Below are 7,581 nucleotides of genomic sequence, written 5' to 3'. Positions count from 1 at the left end.
CTTTGTCATTTCCTCTGTGAGGTTAAGCATCTTCAGATCAGCCTTCACTACTTCATCTCTTGTCTTTCTGGATCCCTCTCTCCCTATATATATATATATAAATACACACACACACATGCATACATATACACATATATAAATACATACACTAAATACGTGTATATATTCATGTGTGTGTGTGTGAATGTATGTACATACAAATATAAATCTATACATACATATTTATATATGCATACATGAATACACACACATCACATATGTGCATGTGTATTCACGCACGTGTAAGTGTTGGTGAAGGGTAAAAATGTCCTATATATATATATATACGTGCCTTAATATTATGTGGAATCAGTGTAAAACATTTGAGAATGATGAAATTCCCAAATAAAATGACAAAGTTGGAACTTAACTAAATTATGATCATAGGATGCTGGAATAGTGTAATGCAACTAGCTAATGTGGAAACGATATGAGGGTGGAGGCGGTTATTTCGGCCAGACCATTTTCCCATTTTCCATTTTGTAAAACAGGATGACCACTACATCGCTACATCAATGTAGAATTATATACGTACATACGTACGATTGCATGTATATGAGTGAGAGGAGAGCACGTAAATAATAAAGAGTGTCATAAAGGGTTGGAATGTCCAGGTACATATATAAAAATGACTTGGATGAAGGTAGTATTACCTTCGAGTTTAAACAATAGACATGTGGAAGAAAAGCGCGAGAAGCAAGAACAATGTCCACATAGATGGTTCTGGTCTCCTCTAGCTCTGCAGGAGGCCTAGACTGGTAAATGAAGCCAGTCAGGCTGGCAGCGATAAGAAAGAATGAAGAGTAAACGAATGGCGAGTGGAGGACAGATTGATGGGAGAAAGTAATGGACAGAAAGATGACGTGAGTCTCCTTAGGTAGATAAGTTTCTTGTAGTAGATTGTCGCTAAAATGACTTGCTGGGGTGGAAGCTGGTTGACGTGCATATAAAAGAAAGGAAAATGTGGGAATAATGAGGAGAAATAAGGAATCGCAATAAAAATTTTAAATAATTAAAATATTCTTTTTTTTTAGAATATTTAATGTATCGAAATAATAAACAAAAAGAAACGGAGAAAGTATGGAGGAAAAAAAAAAAGATTGATTTTTCCACAATACAAAAGGAAACTGAAGCTTTATAGCTAGTATAAAAGATATGATGTCGAGGAAACAAGGGATACCCCATTTCACAATCTGAAACATTTTGCTTACCTTTCGCAGTCCCCCTTTTTTTTTAATCGTCCTTGCAACATTCTATAATTTACATTATACGATGTGATTCTGTGGCAGTAGATAGATAATATACAAAAAAACTTTTGCATAGATTATGAATGAGGTAAAAATGCGAGGAGCGATCGTGGCTATAATAGGGAGCACAGGCTGAAGATAAACAGTGTCCGAAGCTGGTAATCAGTTGAGTGTTGGTATAAACACAGGGGCAGATAATACAACAAATACAAGCGCCTCGGGCGATTTAATTAACAATTCTTACTTCTGAACTTTAACGGAATATAATTTAGGAAATTTTTAGAGTTGTAAATTTTAATGAAGTTATTTAGTTTTGATTTAGCTAAAATAGGGGAAACTATGAGGCGATTCTGACTGTAACAACATGCTATAAGGTTTTCTTGCAGACAACTGTTATATTTGCTATCGGCCTCTACTACTGTAAACTTTGTCACTATATATAGACGGACTGAGCATATCATTTCCGACGGTGAAGATGTATATTGCATTCCCTTCTATCAATTGAAGTAAATGATTGCAAAGATACTGGAAAGAAATATATACACCGAATAAATTTATCAATAAGATTTTTTTAATATTCTGAAGTGGTCATGAAACGAAACCTTCAATTTTAGGGATGGAGAAAAGAAACTTGAGACGTTCACACTTTTCTCCTGAAGGTATTTGCGATTAAACGAATTGAAGGGAATTTCTACTGAGAATTGAAACCAGGTTGTTATTTGGATTAGTCTAGAGGATGCATATTGCTACAAATTAGTTGTTTCTTCTAAAAATAAAACAATTAGACACTTATAACTACCATAAATATAACGCCTACACAGATGGATATATATTCGATGCTGTTAGCTTTGGATCAACTGTCAGAAGAAAAGATAGGCAGGTCACGTCTGGGACATCTTTCAACCTAATTCTATTGGGTCAAGGCTGGCTTAGGGTTGCGTGACAATCTATATAACGGCTGAAATGTGTCGTAAATGTCATTGTCTAAGGAACTGGGATGGCTAACAGGAAAGCAAAACATTTAAATGGAAATTTATAGGAGAAAGGGTTAGGCGATCTTTCGTTTGTAGTAGCACGTTTCCGTCGATGATTTCCGTAAAAAACTTTTATTTTTTTACATATGGGCTTGCGGGAACATTTGAAGTAATGAGAGCGAAAGAAACTAAGAGGAAGCGATTTTATGACGAGGGAATTTCTTTTGAAGTAACCGAAGCATTGATGTACATGTGTGTGTGTGTGTGTGTTTGATGGGGTGTGGGAGACAGACAGTATGTTGTCTAAGTGAAGTGCTTCTGTTAGTGTGTGTGAAGAGACAGAGAGAGTAATGTGTGAAAGAGAGAGATAACTGAAATTTTTTACTCAGTGTATGTGTATATGTATGTATGCATGTATGTGTGTGTGTGTATGTATCTATGTATGTGTGTGTGTATGTATGTGTGTATGTATCTATGTATGTGTGTGTGTATGTATGTATGTATGGCCGATTCAGTGTAATTATTTACTCGGTGTATGTGTGTGTGTGTGTATGTATGTATGGCCGATTCAATGTACACTGAATCGGCCATACATACACACATACACACACACATACTTACACACACACACATACATAGATACATACTCATACACACATACATGTAGACATACATATACACATACACCGAGTAAAAAATTACACTGAATCGGCCATACATACATACATACACACACACATACATAGATACATACACACATACATACACACATACATAGATACATACACACACACACATACATGCATACATACATATACACATACACCGAGTAAAAAATTTCAGTTATCTCTCTCTTTCACACAAAATTGTCAAGAAGGCCGAGGGTGTCTTGGCATCACTCAGCAAGACTTTTGTTAGCCGCTCTCCAGCCATCTATTTAAAACTGTATACAGCTATGGTACGACCACACTTGGAATTCGCATCATCAGTTTGGAACCCCTATCTTGCTCAGAACATTGACCTCCTGGAATCTGTCCAGAGACGTGCAACCAAACGCATACCCTCCATCAGACACCTACCATATTCTGAGCGCCTTGTTTCCCTGGGCATGGATTCACTGAAGCTCCGGCGTCTGGCGATGGACTTGGTAAACACCCACAAGGTTATCAACCACCTCACCAACAACAACACTGAACACCTTTTTGATCTCCATGTGTCTAACACACGTGGACATGCCTACAAAGTCAAAAACAACACAGCTCCCATGACTTTCGGAAACATTTTTTCACGCTCAGAGTTGCTGAAGCATGGAATAAACTGCCTGCGTCAGTTGTTGACTGCCATGACACTGCATCCTTTAAGGCCCTCATGCTTTCCGAAATCCGCCGAAACTACACCTGATTATATATACACTTTAGATGAGTTGTAGTGCACCTGAGCACTGTACACAATTATTATTATTATTATTATTATTATTATTATTATTACTCTCTCTGTCTCTTCACACACACTAACAGAAGCACTTCACTTACACAACATACTGTCTGTCTCCCACACCCCATCAAACACACACACACACGCGCGCGCACACACATACACACATGTACATCAATGCTTCTGTAACTTCAAAAGAAATTCCCTCGTCATAAAATCACTTTCTCTTAGGATCTTTCGCTCTCATTACTTCAAATGTTCCCGCAAGCCCATATGTAAAAAAATAAAAGTTTTTTACGGAAATCATCGACGGAAACGTGCTACTACAAACGAAAGATCGCCGGGAAATTTATTGGAGAAAAGGTTAGAATACTATATTTTTGCCTTTCTAAAGGACATAAGAAATATAAGAAAAATGAAATAAATGTATCACTTTGATGTTACTGAACATTTCAATTATATAATTTTTGACAAAGAAGTTATTTACCTATAACTTTTCTTTAACTTCTATCAATGAGCAAATTTAATCATTTGTCTCTCATAATCTACAGTTTTACTTTGCTTGGTTAATCATCCCTCCTGTCCTTAGATTGATCTAGTACCACTCTACTAATCCCAAGGTAATTGCAGCCATCTGACGCTATGCTTCCTAATGTGTAAATGTCTAAGGTAATTATGTCAACATAATCATCCCTATCAGCATCAAATCTTGTTCAGGCTTCACGGCCATGACTTTATCAAATACATCTGGAAGCTTAAGGATACGAATGTTAATTACAGATTAAATAGGAAAACAACTATCAGGGCAAAATCCTATTCAGATACCCATGATTTCTGCAGTTTATGCATCACTGAGACTCATACTATCTTTCCCACTGGGAACTCCCTATTGATTTCTATTATAAACTATTGTATTTCACCATGTTTCAGTTCTTCTACCATTATCTCTCTTTAAATTCTTAATCCCATCTCCCAGCATATGTATTTACTGCCCAATCTAGCACAACTTGCTCAGTATATATGTATGTGTGTGTGTTTTCACACACACACACACACACACACACACACACACACACACACACACACACATCATTTATCTTTTATTAATTTTAGTCATTGGACAGTGGCCATGAAGGAGCTTTGCCTTGAAGGATTTTTAGTTGAATGAATTGGCACCAGTACTTTTTCTTTTTAAACCTGGTACTTTTTTTTATTGGTGTCTTTTACTGAACTGCTAAGTTATGTTGACATAAGCACACCAACATGAGTTGTCAAGTGGTGGTGGGGGACAAACATAGACATAAACACACACACACCCATATATGATGAGCTTCTTTCACTTTCCATATACCAAATCCACTCATAGGACTTTGGTTGGCCCAAGGCTAAAGTGGAAGTCACTTACCCAAAGTGCCATGCTGTGGAACTGAACCCGGAACTGTGTGGTTGGGAAGCAACTCTCAGATGATAGAAAAGTGATGGGTGTTAGGGGATGAAATGTCGGGAGAAACATTGACAGGGCAAAGGGAATGGTATTGAGGCTGGGATAGACCCCCTCATGGACAAGCCTTACCAAGGTGGTTTTAGGATATCATTTCTGTTGTGGCAGATGGGTCTTTTTGAGTACGGCAAGGTGCCAGATATCTTAGTCTTTTGTCATCTTCATAAGGCTCAGCATTTTGAGATCAGTCTTCAATGCTTCATCCCATGTCTTTCAGGGTTTCCCACTTCCACAAGTTCCATCCACTGTAAGTGATCGGCACTTCTTTATGCAACTGTCCTCATCCATGTGCATCACATTACCAAACCAGAGCAGTTTTCTCTCTTGCACACCTATGCCTAACTTTTATTTCAATACACTAGCACTCTGTTGCACATGTGCTTACTCCATTCCTCTCTAGTTTTCACATATCCTCTGCATTAGAGCCCAAATCACATTACTATATATCATTACTGTTTGTATACATGCATCATACAATCTTCCTTTCAGTTGGAGAAAGAGGCCTTTGGCTGCCAACTGAAGTAAAAGGTATTTGAACTTTCTCCATCCTATTCTTATTCTAGCAAGTACACTTTTGTTACATCCTCCTACATTACTAATTAAGACACCTAGGTAGCAGAAATTATCCACTACCTTTAGAGAGCCTCCGGGACATTTGAGAAATTTGATTTCCTGTGAATCTGTAGATTTTATGGCACCTGTACCGCTTCCACATACAAACACTGCTTTCTCTGTTAAGCTTTCTAATATTCCACTTCACTTCTTGTGTATCAACAGCTTGTACTGGGTACATTGAACACAATTCCTGCCTACACCTTTTCTACATATTGATCAGGGCCATGTACTTGAAAGAAGTATGGTCCTCTCTGTTTTCTTGCTTACAATGGCTTTGGTCTTTGTTAAGTTAACTTTAAGGCCCTTCAATTCCAGGTTTTGGTTCCACACTCAGAATTTCTTTTCTAGTTCTCTTACAGATTCTGCTATGAGAGCAAGATCATCAGCATATAGAAGTTCCCATGGGCTTCCAGTCTTAAATTCCTTTTATGGCTTGGAGGACAATGATGAATGGGAGGGAGCTGAGAACTGAGGAATGAGCCTAGGTGAGCACCTACCTGTACACTAATTTTGTCATTGTACTCATCGCTAGCCCTTACATTACTAACAGTACCTCTGTACATGGCCTTTACTGCTTTCACAAGCCATTCATCTATCCACAGCTTCCTCAGAGACCACTATATCACAGAATAATGTTCTCTGTTGAAGGCTTTCTCCAGATCAACAAATGCCAAGTACACTGGTTTATTTTTAGCTAAATACTTCACTTGTAATTGCTTGACTATGAAAATAACATTAATGGTGTTTCTCCCCAGCACAAAGCATTTCAATTATCTGTCTGTCTGTTTATCTATGTATGTGTATATATATGGTGATGGTGGTGACCCCCTTCGGTCAGACACTGACCATGAGTTTGCACCTAGAGAGTTACCCTCTGAGGCATAAGTCTGGGCAAGGTTGTTTTATGGAAGACCAGCAGTCGCCCATGCATACCGGCCTCCCCTCTCCACGTCACCGATGTTGTCCAAGGGAAAGGCAAGGGCCGATACAGCTTGGCACCTGTGACGTCGCAACTCATTTCTACAGCTGAGTGAACTGGAGCAACGTGAAATAAAGTGTCTTGCTCAAGAACACAACACGCAGCCCAGTCCGGGATTCGAGCTCACAACCTCACGATCGTAAGCTCGATGCTCTAACCACTGAGCCACGCGCCTTCACGTGTATATATATACATATATAAGAATTAAAATAAAAGCTCATATTAGGCAATCAACTTTAAAAAAAGTTGATTGTTTAATTTGAGCTTTTTTTTTTTCAATTCTTATCCTTTGTCTCAGGTTCGACCCAAGCTCTTCTTTAGCAGGTCTATATATTTTGTAAGAAAGAATTATAATATATATATATATATATATATATATATATATGTTTCTTTCAGTTTTGTTCTACCAAATCCATCCACAAGTCTTTGGATAGCCCAGGAGACACATGCCAAAGATGCTGTGCTGTAGGACTGAACCTGAAATCATATGTTTGCTAAGTGGGCTTGTTAACCATATATATAAATAAAAAAACCTTTGCTGTGATTGGTAGTTATAAGAATGTAAACATCCTTCTATGCTTTTGATGGACAGAAAGGAAAGAGAAGTGAGTGACCTCTGGCAGGCCATTTTGCAGTATGTTTGAGTGTACATCAGAGAAGGCATATAGATTTTTTTTCTCAGTCACCAAACAGCATTGAATATTCAGCAATTATATATAAAGTTGTTACAAATTAAGCTATTAGCTTACAGCAGTGGTTCCCCAAAGTGGATCGTATTGCCCCCCCATCCTG

The 7,581-nt window shown here is 38.0% G+C and overlaps 1 protein-coding gene across 3 annotated transcripts in view; it reads right to left on the bottom strand.

Moving 5' to 3' along the window:
* LOC115219275 (endothelial zinc finger protein induced by tumor necrosis factor alpha-like) overlaps positions 1-1,714 on the bottom strand; it is a 28,416-nt gene extending 26,702 nt beyond the window's left edge. For 2 of the 3 annotated variants that reach the window (XR_005001885.1, XM_029789436.2), the window contains exon 1: positions 1,251-1,714. The gene's annotated coding sequence lies outside the window, so the exon portion shown is untranslated. Of the gene's footprint in view, positions 78-1,250 lie in introns of those variants that run through there. The other variant, XM_036508923.1, reaches the window with a different exon arrangement.
* Positions 1,715-7,581: the final 5,867 nt, after the last annotated feature.

Source organism: Octopus sinensis, linkage group LG14 (genome assembly GCF_006345805.1).
Source record: "Octopus sinensis linkage group LG14, ASM634580v1, whole genome shotgun sequence".
In the NCBI taxonomy this organism is placed as follows: Eukaryota; Metazoa; Mollusca; class Cephalopoda; order Octopoda; family Octopodidae; genus Octopus; species Octopus sinensis.
This window is presented reverse-complemented; position numbering and strand designations above follow the sequence as displayed.